General features: G+C 42.3%; 1 long non-coding RNA gene across 1 annotated transcript; it reads right to left on the bottom strand.

The window, feature by feature from the left end:
• Positions 1–755: 755 nt before the first annotated feature.
• On the bottom strand, positions 756–7,970 carry LOC133236723 (uncharacterized). The gene is made up of 3 exons (XR_009732999.1): positions 5,111–7,970; positions 3,365–3,469; positions 756–3,044 (listed from the first exon to the last, which is right to left on the bottom strand). It is a non-coding gene; the product is annotated as an uncharacterized LOC133236723 (long non-coding RNA).
• Between the last annotated feature and the right edge of the window lie 7,849 nt (positions 7,971–15,819).

Raw genomic sequence — 15,819 nt, 5'->3', positions numbered from 1 at the left:
TGATGCATGGAAATACCCAGTTTTTAGCTGAGTTTAAGTATAACTGACTCCCCACGTGGTACTAGTGGTAAAGAACCTGACTGCCAACGCACAAGACATAAGAGATTTAGATTTGACCCCCTGGAGGAGGGCATGGCAACGCACTCCGGTCTTCTTGCCTGGAGAATCCCATGGACAGAGGAATCTGGGGTGCTCTAGTCCCTAGGGTCACCCAGAATTGGACACGACTGAAACAGTTTAGCGCAGCACAAATATAACTAGGATCCTTCTTTAGAAAACATCAACTTTATTCCTGATAATGAAAATGGTGTTTGCCTTAAGTTTAATTAATTGTTCAACTATCAATGTGCTATGAGACCCTTTTTAACCCTAGAATGGAGACTTTATGAGCATGTCTCCTATCAATCTCATGAAAACACAGGAAAGGAGCCTAAGAAAATTTCCGCTGCTATTCCTGACACCTCTCATTTATATACTTAGGCATTATCCACTGCAAGATGTCCCCTCTTGTCCCAAGCTTCTGGGTTATCTCCTGCCGCTCTGTTTATGTATCATTGAAAAATACTAACATATTTTAATAGATAGAAAAAGCCTAATTAAGAAGTTTTTACTAAAAATGAGGTGCTATCTTCTAAAGCAGGGGTCCTCAAGCCCTGGGTTCTAAACACCAGATGACCTGAGGCAGAGCTGATGTAATAACAATAGAAATAAGGTGCATGATAAATGTAGTGCACTTGAAACATCCTGAAACCATCCCCCCGCCTCATCTGTGGAAAATCTGGTGCAAAAAAGGTTGGGACCCGCTATTCTAAAGCCAAATTGAAATCGTGCTATTCAAAGTCTATTTTTCACATGACTCTCTTCTACCAGTACGAATAACTTCAAACCTACCAGAATTCTCCTGCATTTTTGACAGAACAAATGGCACTTTTTCTTAGATTTCCCTCTATCATCTCTAACCAGCAGTTCCCAAAACACTGCCCTCCTCCCTTAATTAGTTCACACTTTTAATCACCCTGTTCACTCAAACAAATAAACAAGCACAAATCTGCTAGCACACCGTGCCTTGAAGTTGCTTTTTTGTTTGTTTTTGTTCCGTCGTTAAGTCATGTCCGACTCATTGTGACCCCATGGACTGCAGCACGCTGGGCTCCCTTGACCATCACCAACTCCTACAGCTTGCTCAAACTCATGACCACTGAGTTGGTGGTGCTATCTAACCATCTCATCCTCTGCCACCCCCTTCTCCTTTGGCCTTCAATCTTTCCCAGAATCAGGGTGTTTTCTAATGGATTGACTCCTCGCATCTGATGGCCAAAGTACTGGAGCTTCAGCATCAGTCCTTCCAATGAATATTCAGGGTTGATTTCCTTTAGGATGACTGGTTTGATTTCCTTGCAGTCCAAGGAAATCAAAGTCTTCAAGAGTCTTCCCCAGCGCCACAAGTCAAAAGTATCAGTTCTTCAGTGCTCAGCCTTCTTTATGGTCCAACTCTCACATCCATACATGACTACTGGAAAAACCATAGCTTTGACTAGACGGACATTTGTTGGCAAAGTGATAGCTCTGCTTTGTATATGCTGTCTAGATTTGTCATAGCTTTCCTTTCAGCGAGTAAGCATTTTTTTATTTCTTGGCTGCAGCCACTGTCCACAGTGAATTTGAGGTCCTGGAGGCTCCCTAAGTTATCTTTGAATAGCTGGTGATTGAAAAATATCTGGAACACCTCTGCCTCTCTTGTCCCATCTTCTTCCTTTATCCCCCTCATTCATTCCCCTTCAGCCACACTAACTTCCTGCTCCTCAAACACACCAAAAAGTATTTCTGCCTCAGGGCCTTTGCACATTCTGTTCCCTTTGGCTCCAATGCCTTTCCCCATGATATTCCTATGGATCTTTTTGTTGAGCTCCTTCCAGGCTCTTGGCATCCTGCAATTTAACAGTAAGATCACCCTGGTCCACTGATTCAATAAAGCATCTCCCACCCAGTGGACACCTCTGCAGAGAACTAACCTCCTTCCTCACTTTATTTCCTCTCGCGGCACTTCCCAACATCGGACATTACACGTGTCACTTGTTTATTTCTTGTCAGACTCTTTCATACAAGCCCCATGAGCACTTATGTATATAAAACTGAATCACGTTGCTGTATACCAGGAACTAACGCAACGTCGTAAATCAACTACACATGCGTGCTCAGTCATTTTAGTCGTGTCTGACTGTTTGCAACCCTATGGACTGTAGTGCACCAGGCTCCTCTGTCCATGGGATTTTCCAGGCAAGAATACTGCAGTGGGTTGCCATGCTCTGCTCCACGGGATCTTCCTGACCCAGCGATCAAACCCATCTCTCCGGCATTGCAGGCAGATTCCTTACCACTGAGTCACCAGGAAACCCATAAATCAACTACACTTTCACTTTAAAATGTTTGTAATTTGAAAGTTGTTTTTAAAAAAATCAGAATACAATATTATAATGACAAGAATCAGCATGCATCAAAATTTTTCTATTTACCACAGCACTAATCTTAAGACCATATATCGAATAAATAGCAGAGTGAGCCACAGGACATTGTCACATACATTGGAGAGGGTTATTTACTCTTTCTCAGGCTTCAGAGAAGACAATGTTTGATCAAAGTCCTGCAGGGCAATTCGTGTTCTGTGTGAGGGTCGGAAGAGGAGACTAACAGATGCCAGGACAAAAAGCAGGAGAACACTTTAAGGAAAAACTGCGGGTGACAATCCCTACGCAATATTCCACCTAGAGTTCACCCTCTAGGGAGGGGGAGAATTCCACCCTCCTCGTCCATGAACTCACCGTGCCTGTCCAGCATCTTCAAGCGGTTCTCTTGAAACAAGATAAAACTGACCCGTTGGAATTCCCTCGAGGAACGTGTGCCGATCCTGCCTACACTTGGCGTGGTTTTCTGGGAAACCGCACATGCATGTGTGTCTCCGCACATCAGCTCAGAAAACAAATGAGTCTGGCCTCACGCATTTCCTCTTCTTCTCCTCAACAGTCAGGGAGAAAGTGGGGTTCAGCCTGTCCATCCAAAAAAAAAAAAAAAAGACTCAAAGACTTTGCAAACTTATGGTTGCCGGGAGAAGGGGGGGAAGGAATAGTTGGGGAGTTTGGGATGCACATGTCCACACTGCTATATTTAAAATGGGTAACCAACAAGGACCTCCTGTAGGGCACACTCTGCTCAATATTATGTAACAATGCCAGTGGGAAAAGAATTTGAAAAAGAATATATATATGTATATATATTCTTAAGAAAAGGAAAAAAGAAACTGTAAAAAGCAAAAAAAGGAAAAGAAAAGAGCCTCTGTTGTTGCTGAAGCAGCAGATTCTTGACATACCCATGGCATTAGGGCCGGTGTAGCTGAGCCCCCGTTCAGCCTGGAGTCTCAGGTCTGTGGGAATCTCTCAGGTTGCCGACCTATGAATGGCGCTGGGAGGGGCAGCTGAGTAGGAGAGAGGAGGAAGAAAGAACCAAGAATGAGTCCAGCAAAAGTGGACTCAGCAAAGAGAAACAGCCCCTGAAAAGTCGGCAGATCAGCTGTCTCTAATGATGTCTCACGCTTTTCAGAACAAACTTACTGAAAGACTGATGATAAACTCTAAAAACGGATGCTCAGGCCTTAGCAGCCTAAAACTCTAATCTCCCTCAAAACATTTTCAAACATTAAGTTGCAATACTGCTGAATTAATCGCGTTATTTTCGGGACATCTGGCTTTATCTCCCACATGTCCATAATACTCCTATCTCCCCAAATCACCTTTTTGCCCACATGAGAAATATACATCTTTGTAAGGTATGAAAGTTACTGGCCTCTCTTTCCCTTTAGGGATTGAACTGACACCTTGGGGAAAAACACCACCTACTTATCCGTTTTTGATGTTGAATAGCCAGGTGAAGTCAAGCAGTCAATAGATACACCTAAAATACAAAATTGAGGGAATTCCCTGGTGGTCCAGTGACTAGGATTCCACAGTTTCACTGCAGAGGGCCTAGGTTCAATCTTTGGTTAAGGAACTAAGATCCCACAAACGGAGCAGTGTGGCCAAAAATTAAAAATAATAAACTACAAAGTTGATGAGAAAGGCAGAGTTTGCAAATGAAAGTAATTAAACTCCTTAGTCAAAACAGAGAAAAAGAAAATGCAGCCAATAAATTATTAGAATAGAAAAAGATTTTCTTAATGAAAGAACACCATGGAAATGACAGTTAAAAATGGAATTAATTTTTATATAATAAGAGATAATATTCTTGCCAAAGGAACACCAATACAGAAGCTACTTTCAAACCCTCCATCATGTCACAATATATAGCAGCCCAAATATTTTTTAGCAATTCCTTTCACTAGGTCCATATAATCAAAGCTATGGTTTTTCTAGTAGTCACGTACGGATGTGAGAGTTGGACCATAAAGAAGGCTGAGCACTGAAGAACTGATGCTTTTGAATTGTGGTGCTGGAGAAGACACTTGAGACTCCCTTGGACAGCAAGATCAAACAAGTCAGTTATAAAGGAAATCAATCCTGAATATTCACTGGAAGGACTGATGCTGAAGCTGAAATTCCAATACTCTGGCCACCTGATGTGAAGAACTGACTCATTTGAAAAGACCCTGATGCTGGGAAAGATCGAAGGCAGGAGGAGAAGGGAACAACAGAGGATGAGATGGTTGGATGGCATCACCGACTCGACGGACATGAGTTTGACCAGGCTCCAGGAGATGGTGAAGGACAGGGGATGCAGTCCAGGGGGTTGCAAAGAGTTGGACACGACTGAGCGACTGAACAGCAACAACAACATCTATTAATATCTGGTTTGTGCATTTCTTCACCAGGCTGAACCCTTCATGGGGTTCTCTAAGCTATGTGGTATAGAGACAACTTTTTTCCTCTGGAAGGGTAACGTTTATAAAAGGTTCTAGAGACACATTTATTCAGGCTTAGAATTTAAATCTTAACTCAGGCTTCAGGGAGTTTATGTGCCTTTGAGAATGAGTTTTGCCACTTAACCCTACACGGCCCGTGGGTGGACTTACAAACAGGAAAGTGCCTCTGATGAACAGGCACTTCTGGGCAATTGAATTCACCTATTTCCTTTGTTCACTCAGCTCTCATAAGACCATCATCCCAGGGATCCTTGCTGAAAAAGAAAAAAACAAAAAACTGTCAAGTCACGAGAGTTAAATCATAAGAAGTTGGATGCTTGAGTTTTCTGGTTGGATTGGCGTCTCTTGTGTCTTTGCTTTTTGACAGGCAGCATGAAAGACAATTTAGCTGCATGACGTTCAGTTTCTGACCCCCAGCAGCTGGTTGCGAACCCCAGCCTCACTTAGCTCTTCGCTTAGAACCAGACTGTGTTCCCAGGCACTTGTGAGTAAGAAGGCCTAGGGAAGACAGAGCGTTTGCATGCACAGGCGCGCAAACACAAAGTCCGCTTCCGGCGAGGACTGCAGCCTGCCGCACAGTGGGGACCCGGGACGCAAGACAACAGCTGCAGGTTTCCCGCGCTCCCGTTCAGCTGGGAACGCGGGCTGGAGAGCAGAAATAAATCACGTGGAACTTGCTGTCATCTCTCTACCTTCCTGCTAAAGCCTCCGACGACGCTGCCGCTCGACTGGCTGGAGTCGCTGCGGTTTTTAAACGAAGGCTGGAGACTGGCGTTGGCAGCGCTGCCTAATTTTTAGCTAATACCTTTGTGGGTTCTGCGTTCGCATCTGGCTAGTGCCATCACGCTGGGTAGGATTATAATCGGCCGCTGCTCTTTCCCAAGCAGGAAGCTGGAGTCCTGTTACCGACAGCCTTGCACAGAGGCTGGTTCCAAACAACAACAGCACATCACAGCCAGGGAAGGGTCTGTGGTGCAGGACTTCTCCCAAGGCATAAAAGAGAGAGAGAGAGAGAAATGTGTTAACTGTGCTAACAGTGCCAAGTAATATGCTTCGTTAAAAATTTAATCACCTACAAGTGCAAAACAAGTGCAAAGCAATCATGTTGTAATTAGCACAGCAATTAACACCTCCCTTTTCGATAGCACATGCATCCGAGGAAGTGCAGGATTGCAAGTGTTTATGCTGCTGACAGGCTCGGTTCCTATAGAGAGGGGGAAAATTGCTTAAATAGAATTTTTGGGGGTTTTTTGGCATTTGGACGGTTATGTGTTCATGAAATCTCAGAACCAGCTGCCATTTTGGTTTTTGTCCGAAAGTTGTTTTGCTGTGGCCTGCAACTCACCAACTTCCCCACTTTGCTGTTCTCAGAAGCTTCTTTTTAGCCTCCCTTTCCTGTTGTGGCTCAGCTGGTAAAGAATCTGCCTGCCATGCGGGAGACCTGGGTTCGATCCCTGGGTTGAGAAGATCCCCTGGAGAAGGGAAAGGCTACCCACTCCAGTGTTCTGGCCTGGAGAATTCCTTGAACTGTATAGTCCATGGAGTCACAAAGAGTCGGACACAACTGAGCGACTTTCACTTCCTCTTCGCTAGCACTAAAATATGAATAAATCAGCATGAGGAGCACAGTTGCATGCTGAATAGAGCTTCCTGTCCCCTCCCCAAAATAATAATAATGATTGTCTCAGTATGTCATCAGAAATCAAATCACTGGCAAGGTAAATGATTGTTGGAAAAATTGCACCAAGAGTATTATCACTTCAGAAAACTTAAGTCTCATATACTGCCAAGCCCGGTCACAGATGCAAAACTCTTCTTAGAAACTAATAGCCAATTCTTTAAGGAAGTAAGATGGGGAAGGAAGGTGGACATTCTCTCCTTACACATCAACCGTATCCAGCAGGTCTGATCACCAGTATCGCCTGCAAAGTGTGAGGTAAGACACTGCCCACGGACTTGACTTACAGCTTCCCCAGCATTCATTTCAATACATAGAGATCTGAGGGAGAAACAGTCTTCAGTTCCCGTGTCACATGTGTGCGTGCTCAGTTGGGTCTGAGTCTTTGCAACTCCATGGACTGTAGCCCACCAGGCTCCTCTGTCCATGGAATTTTCCCAGCAAGAATAATGGAGTGGGTTGCCATTTCCTCCTCCAGGGGATCTTCTCAATCCAGAGATCAAACCCAAGTCTCTTGTATCTTCTGCATTGGCAAGCAGATTCTTTACCACTATGCAACCTTCATGTTGGCACCCCAAACAAATGAAAGTGTGACAGCCTGTATAGTCTTAGACGCTCCTTATTGGACATTCACTCCGGGCCCTCAAATCCTCGGCATGGCTTAGGAATTACTATGAGAGGGACTTCCTTGGTGATCCAGTGTTTAAAAATCCGCCTTGCAATGCAGGGGACAATGTTCTGCTGTAGCCACGCGTTCCGGGAAACAAACTCACTCAGAAGGACAATGCAGATACTGGAGTGCAGTTTATTACACAGGCAGGCCCAAGGCAGAGTCTCCTCTTAGCCAAGGACCCCAACTGACTTTTGTGAAAACCTTTAACACCTTAAGTGTACTGCTCAAGCCCAAATCCCCAAATTCCTTAAACCCTAGCCTGGAAAGTGTTAAAGGGAGATACAATCAGGTTACAGCCGTGACTCATAATCAGAAGGGTCAGCTGGTTATGCATTGTAGCCTACACCAATGGGTGCCATCAAGATTAGAAAGGTGATTGATTACAAAAGTGATTGACTACATAGGCGATCATCACATTCTTTTTGGCGACGGGAAATCTTGGTGTGAAATCTGGTGTTTATCAGTCTGGGAGGCCAGTTCGGCCATAGTTATGTTATCCCCATGGCTACCAGGCACATGGTCCGAAGCTCACTGAAAGTGCAAGATGGAGTTTCCTTCTTTCTCAAGATGGAGTTGGCTCAGTCTGTTCCTCTCCTCCCTCAGTTCAGTCCTTAATCCAGGAAGATTCTACATGCCATGGAGCAACTAAGCCTGTGTGTCTCCATTACTGAACCTGTGCCCTAGAGCCCAGGAACCACAACTATAGGAGCTTTAAAAAAAAGAAAAGAAATTACGAAAGAAGGGAACCTAGCTAAGGTCTCTAAAACTTCAAATGTGTTTGAAAGGAGTTTTATAAGAAAACTAAAAAAAAAACAAAAAACTGATGAAACATCTAGGGATTTAAGAATGCAATGAACAGGATGAGAGAAAAGCAAATTAAATTTGTAGAAGGAATGCGTTTTACTCTTTTTGGCCATTGCTAATGGAGTGAATGTGTTTCAAGGAGCAGAGGAAATATATGGAGTATGATGTTTGGGAAACAGAACGGCAGTTGCCTAAGCCTCGCATCTTTACAGCTGACTTTGTACCAACATTAGTGAGATATAAGGAGTGAAAAACAGGAGTCAGTGAGAACTGGCTAACATTCCGATGCTCTGCAGACTCTAGAAAATAAAGCATTCATAGAGGCTGCTCATTCAACTGGTTTGCTGTTCCTTTTCCCCCAACAACTCTTTTGTTTAAGCTCAGAAGCTGACCTTGGAGAGCTGAGAAAAGAAGCTTCTATGAGACAGAAGACACGGTTTATAAGAGCATCAAGCTGCCACAGAACATTCACCCTGGAAAGCTCCATAGGAAGTAAAATGAAACCCCTGTCTCAAACACAAAGAGGACAAATGTCTTATTATGCTAAAAAGCCTCAAATTAAGTATAGAGAGCTAGTTGGAATAGACAGTTCCCATAGTCATCATTTTTATCTTACAAAAATACATCTTTTGAGACCAATATTCTTTAAATATTGCTATCATTTATAAAATGGGTTGAAAATGTCTGCTGTATCATAGCCATAATCCAAAGAAGCAGATGATAGATTCCTGCATTTGCATTTATTTCTAATAAATATTTTGCCTCTCTTGCTCGGTTTTTATTTTCTCTTTCATCAGAAAAGTCTTAAATGCCATGAAGTTTTAAAACAGTCATCGTGCAGCTTTAGCAATCTCATTTTACTTGCTTGCTAGTTCATTCATTCTTTTAATAAGAAGTATACTTACTGGATATGCTAGACATTGATCTCGGACTAGGCACTCTTTATAGTATGAAAGCCAACTAACAGCAACAAATAACAAGGACCCCGGGGCTGTAAGTAACACCAGGAGCTTTTTTCACTGCCATATCCCCAGTGCCTAGAAATCCGGTGAATGACAGTATGCCTCTGTCAATCCCAACCTTGCATTCCTTCCCTCCCCTCCCCCCCTGTCTTAGCAACCACAAGTCTGTTCTCTGTGTCTGTGAGTCTGTTTCTATTTCATAGATAAGTTGATTTGTATGGTATTTTAGATTCCATGTATTAATATACACAGTGTATATTATTTGTCTTTCTCTTTCTGACTTTCCTTAGGATGGATGAACAACAAGGTCCTACTGCACAGCACAGGGAACGATGTTCAATATCTTGTGAAACCATAATGGAAAAGAATATGAAATTATATGCATGTGTTTAACTGAGTCACTTTGCTATAAAGAAGAAATTAATACAACATTGTAAATCAACTATACCTCAATAAAAATTTTTCTTAAATCTGTTGAATGAGTTAATGAATGATCAACCAACCTCATCCAAAGCTAATAGTGTAGTAGAAATACTATTGGCATATAAATACTTCTAATACAACTTCTAAATTGATGAGTACTCTAATAAAGAGCAGAAGTGCTAGGGAAGAATGGAGAGGATGCTTCCATCTTAAGAGCTGGAGGAGGAAGAAGCAGTTAGGATGAAAGAATGATCAGATATTTTAGTTTTGTAGGAGCCTGGTGTCCCTCAGTGGGGATAATGTTGGGGTAACCCTGGGAAGTTTTTTGTTGCTGTTCGGTCGCTAAGTCGTGTCCAACTCTTTGTGACCCCATGGACTGCCGCACGCCAGGCTTCCCTGTCCTTCACTATCTCCAGAGTTTGCTCAAACTCATGTCCATTGACTTGGTGATACCATCCAACCATCTCATCCTCTGTCATTCCCTTCTTTTGCCTTCAATCTTCTCTTCAAGCAGTGTTTGAAGGGCAGTGTCTCCTTCAAGAATCAGGTGGCCAACATACTGGAGCTTCAGCATCAGTCCTTCCAATGAATATTCAGGGTTGATTTCCTTTAGGATTGACTGGTTTGATCTCCTTGCTGTCCAAGGGAGTCTCAAAGAGTCTTCTTCAGCACCACAGTTCAAAAGCATCAATTCTTCAGCACCCAGTCTTTCCAGCTGAGCTATTTAAAATCGTCAAAGATGATGCTGTTAAAATGCTATGTTCAATATGCCAGCAAATTTGGAAAACTCAGCAGTGGCCACAGGACTGGAAAAGGTCAGTTTTATTTCCAATCCCAAAGAAAGGCAATGCCAAAGAAGATACAAGTAGGATGGGATTGTTGGTGGAACAAATTATTAGAGCAGACAAGAGAAACTGGAATAGGTCTGGGAGTCATAAGAAGTTACTACAACCCCAGAGAAGTAGAATTTTGTCTTCTGAGACAGTAGGAAAAGATGGAAAACAATAAAAATACTTAGGAAGAAAAAAGGAGAAATTGATGAATTCAACATTGCCCTCAAAACAGGAGTCAATTAGGATTTCTACTTCTGGGAAGATGAAGAAATAGGTGTATTTTCCCCTATTCCTTCTGCTAAATACAACTAAAGATGTTGGGCATTATATGTAAAACAAACATAAGAAAACTCTGAAAAGGAGAAGCACCATCTCAGGACCCAAAGAATGATACAGGGATGAGTTCTGCAAGTTTTCTTTTCGGTTCGTATATCCCAGACTTGTAGCTGAGAATTCAACTTGGAAATTGCAACAAGCACAGAGAAAAACAAAACCAAAACCAAAACCCCGGGGCTTCTCTGGTGGTCTAGGGGTTAAGAATCCGCCTTCCAATGCAGGGGGCACAGGTTAGATCCCTGGTCAGAGCACCAAGATCCCACATGCTTCAGGGCAGCTAAGCCCACGCATCTCACCTGGAGAATTCCGCATACGCTGCACCTAAGAGCCAACACAGTCAAAAACAAATAAATAAATATTTAAGACAGCAAAAAAAGGCCTAAGCACTGGAAAAGGGGCATGCTAGCAAGCCAGAAAAATGTTCAGATGGTAACTATTCTATTCTAGGCAAACACTATTAAAAAAGCTGTGAGTCCCACCCACATCCACACCAGCAAAGGCCAAGTGGAGGGTCTAGATTTCCTTGCAAGGCTGTAACAAGGTGCTCAAACACACCTGCAGGGCTGGTAGACCCAGAGAAGGCCAAACAGGGAGCTGGGACTTTCATCCTCTCCAGAGGATGGTGTCCGTGGAGGCCACGAGGGGAGCAATCACAAAGCTCCTCTGTGCCCAGCCGCAGAGCTGTCGGTGGAAGCCTGGCAAGCACGGGAACTCCCAGCTCCTCTCACACTAATGAGGGGCTCCCTGATTTTTACCCCTACCTGGCGGTTATGAGGGCTTCCCAGGGAGCACTAGCAGCAAAGAACCCGCTTGCCAATGCAGGAAACGTAAAAAACTCGGGTTTGATCCCTGGATTGAGGAGATTCCCCTGGAGGAGACCATGGCAACGCACTCCAGTATTCTTGCCTGGAGAATCCCATGGACAGAGGAGCCTGGCAGGCTACAGTACATGGGGTCGCAAAGAGTCAGACATGACTGAAGCGACTTAGCACATAGGGCGGTAAAGAGGGTGGTAATGAGTCCATCCTAAAGGAAACCCTTCTTATATACTGCCATGCAGCATCAAAAGAAGCCAACTGAAACAGAAGGGCTAAAGAAGATCCAGAATCTCAAAACATAATACCGCAAATGTCCAGATTTCAACTGAAAATCACTCATCATACCAAGAACCAGAAAGATCTCAAACTGAATGAAAAAAAGACAATCAATAGATACCACCATTAAGGTGATAGAGATGTCAGAAGTATCTGACCAAGACTTTAAAGCAATAATTATAAAAATGCCAGAATGAGTTATTTACAAACACACTTGAAACAAGTAAAAGACAGAAAATCTCAGGTAAGAAATAAAAATTCTCAGCAAACAAATAGAAGATGTAAAGAAAATCCAAGTGGCAATTGTGAAACTGAAAAATGCCATAACCAAAATAAAAAACTTTGCCATGTATTCAATAATAGAATGAAAGGGACAAAGGAAAAACAATACGTGAACTGAAACAAAACAATGGAAGTTAACCAAACCTGAACAACAAAGAAAAAATAAACTAGAAAAGAACAGAGCCTCGGAGCCCTGCAGAACTGTAACCAGAGATCTTAACCTTTGTGTCATTGGCATCTCAGAAAGAGAGGAGAAAGAAGACAGCGCTGAAAAGGAAATAGTGCCTGAAATTTTCCCAGCTCTGTCAAAAGACATACAAGAAACACAGCAGATCTCAGTTAGGATGAACCCAAAGAAATTCACACCAAGACACATCAAAGCAAGAAAACAGAGGCAAATTTTTAAAAATGTCAACAGCAACAAGAGAAGCATGACATCTTACCTGTAGGGGAACAATTTGAATTAAAGATGTCTTATCAGTAATCATGGAGGCCAGAAGGAAGTGGCACGCTTTACAAGCACTGAAAGAAAAGAACTGTCCGTCAGAACCCTGTATCGAGCAAAAACAGTCTTCACAAATGAAGAGGAAATAGAAGAATTCTTAAAGTAAAAATAAGAGAATTAGCAACCAGCAAATCTGCTCTTTAAAAAATGTCTAAAGGGGATTCTCTAAGAGGAAAATAAAGAAAGGAAATATGGGGCTTCCCTGGTGGTCCAGTGGTTAAAATCTGCCTTGCAATGCGGGGAGCACCGGTTAGGTCTCTGGTCTGGGAAGATTCCACATGCCTGGGAGCAACTAAGTCAGCGCCCCACAACTACTGAGCTCGTGCTCTGGAGCCCAGGAACCACGACTACGGAAGCCTGTGAGCCCTACAGCCCGCGGTCCACAGCTAGAGAGCAGCCCTGCTCACCACAGCTAGAAAAACCCTGCTCACAGCAACAGAGGCCCAGGGCAGCCAAAAATAAAAAGCAAGTACACAGGAAGCAATAATACGGGTAGATACAATAAGCTGTACTTCTCTGCTTGAGTCTTAAATTATATCTGATGGTTGAAGCAAACTCTGTCTAATGTGGTGCTAACTGTATGAGTATATGAAAGAGAAAGAGAAAGGGAAGACAAGTTTTCTACTCGGCTGAAATCAGTAAAGTGGCAACATCAACATACTGCAGTAACTTATATATATATATAATATATATATATAATATATATATAATACAATATATATATATAATACAATACCTATAGCAAGCATTGAAAAACACAGACACATCCAAAAACACAAAAGATAAATCAAAATAAAATTCCAAAACACCTTCAAGTAACCCTGAGGAAGCTAGGAAAAAGAAAACAGAAAAATGAAAAATAGAACAAACCAAAAACAAAAAAAATAAATAAAATGACAGACTTAAGCCCTAACATACCGGTAATTACATTGAATTCATGTTGAACTTAATTATTATAATAATTACATTGAATTTTTCCAATTAAAAGACAAAGATTGACAGAACAGATTAAAAATGTGACCCAGCTATATGTAGTCTACAAGAAACTCACTTCAAATATAGCAATAAAGGCAAGTTGAAAGTAAAGATAGATAAATCATGCAAGCATTAATCAAGGAATAGTTATTTATCATGCAAACACTAATCAAAAGAAAGTAGAAGTGACTATCTTGATATTAGATAGAGTAGTGTGTGCATGCATGCTCAGTCACGTCCAACTCTTTGCAGCCCCATGGACTGTAGCCCACCAGGCGCCTCTGTCCATGGGATTCTCCAGGAAAGAACACTGGAGTGGTGACAGTTTGATGTATGATATAGGGAACCCAAAGCTGGTGCTCTGTGACAACCACAAAGGATGGGGTGGGGAGGGAGGTGGGGAAGGGAGTTGTTCAGGAGCGAGAGGTCACATGTATTCCTATGGCTGATTCATGTTGATATATGGCAGAGGCCATCAAAATATTGCAAAGTAATTATCCTCCAATTAAAATAAATAAATATTTTTTTTTAAAGAAAAAGAATACCAGAGTGGGTTGCCATTTCCTTCTCCAGGAGATCTCCCTGACCCAAAGATCGAAACCCGTCTCATGGGTCTCCTGCATTGGCAGGCAGGTTCTTTACCACTGAGCCACCTGAGAAGCCCAACCAATAACTTTACAGACATAAATTTGACAACTTTGAAATGGAAGCAATTCTTTTAAAATGCAAATTACTACAATTCACCTAATATGAAACAGAGCATTTGAATAGCCTTGTAACTATTGAGGAAATTGAATTGGTAATTCAGAAGCTCCCCAAAAAGCAACCTCCAGGCCCAGATGATTTTACTGGTGGATTCTAGATGTTTAAAGAGGAATTAATATCAATTCTACAAATCACTTCCAGAAAATAGAAAATGAGGAAACTCTTTTCAATTCATTTTGTGAAGCAAATGTTACCCTGATACCAAGACCAGACAAAGATTATTAAAAAAAAAAAAAAAAAAAAACTACGGAACAATAGCTCTCATAAACATCAACACAAAAATTAACAAAATATTAGCAAATAGAATTCAGCAATATATTTAAAAGAATTATATACCATGACCAAGTGGGGTTTATTCCAGAGGTGCAAAGCTGGTTATTTTTTATGGGAAATTAGAGATTAATTAGAATTGATTCCCTTTCTATTTCTAGGTATCAATATAGACATACATCACAATATCAAAAAGCAGACACACACAGACTCCACAAGTACTCCTAAGTCCCAAGAACAAAGCAGAATGTAAAAAAAAAAAAAATGCAGTAGGGAAAGGAAGGGAGTATACCCTTGAGTAAAGGCTTCCTGGGTGGCTCAGGGCTCAGGAATCTGCTTTCCAATGCAGGAGACAGAGGTTCGATCCCTGGGCCGGGAGGATCCCCTGGAAAAGGAAATGGCAACCCCCTCCGGTATTCTTGCCTGGGAAATCCCATGGACAAAGGAGCCTGGCAGGCTGCAGTCCCTGGGGTCTCAGGGAGTCAGACGACTTAGCGACTGAGTGCAAGCGCAAAGTGGCAGAAGGACTTACAGCAGTAATAGCGTCAGTCGTTAACTGAACACCACAATAGCCGCTGTGAAGTGCTTTCCATACATTACACATTTGGTCTTCTTCAGGCAAATCCCATCAGTATCTCAGTTTTACAGATGAAGAAATCGAGGCCTACAGAAGTTTAATTCACCCAGCTAGGAAATAACCAGCAAGGCTACAACACCTGCCTGGAGATCCGGTGGTCCTCCCTGCTGCAAGGCGCGCCTGCTCCAGAAAACGGCCTTCCGAGATGATACGTGGCACGGGCCTTCGGGGCCCTGTCCCTCAAAACTGGGAAAGGGAAAGTAACCTAGGGATGCTGAGGCTGGAGCTAAGCAGACGGGCCTTCCTTTGGAGATGGTTCAAATTTAAACATTCACAGGAGCAGGAAAAACTCAGGGCCAGTTCCAACAACCTTGATTTCCACTGTTTTTCTCACATGGTTTCCAAAATCCATCTGAAGTTTAGTGCTATTTGTGTAAGGACGAGATTCACGTGAGAACACCCTTAAAGTGTTAATTGGTGAGACTTTGTTCTGCTTGCTCGGGATGGCAATTATTTAAATGATGCTGGTTAATTTGTTTTATTGTTTCACATGGCTTGATTTATTGGCCATTTATCGGTTCACGTATGTAATGAGTAGGGTTAGATTAATAGATTGTAGAATGTAAATTCATTTCCAGTAATGTTTATGAGCTACATTGTAGATTGGTTTAAATAAAAACACAACGATGAATCAGGAGTACAGTACATTTCTGAAGTAATAAAGTAAGCATTC

Source organism: Bos javanicus, chromosome 23, assembly GCF_032452875.1.
Source record: "Bos javanicus breed banteng chromosome 23, ARS-OSU_banteng_1.0, whole genome shotgun sequence".
NCBI lineage: Eukaryota > Metazoa > Chordata > Mammalia > Artiodactyla > Bovidae > Bos > Bos javanicus.
The sequence above is the reverse complement of the archived record's forward strand: the minus strand, read 5'-3'. Positions and strand labels throughout refer to the sequence as shown.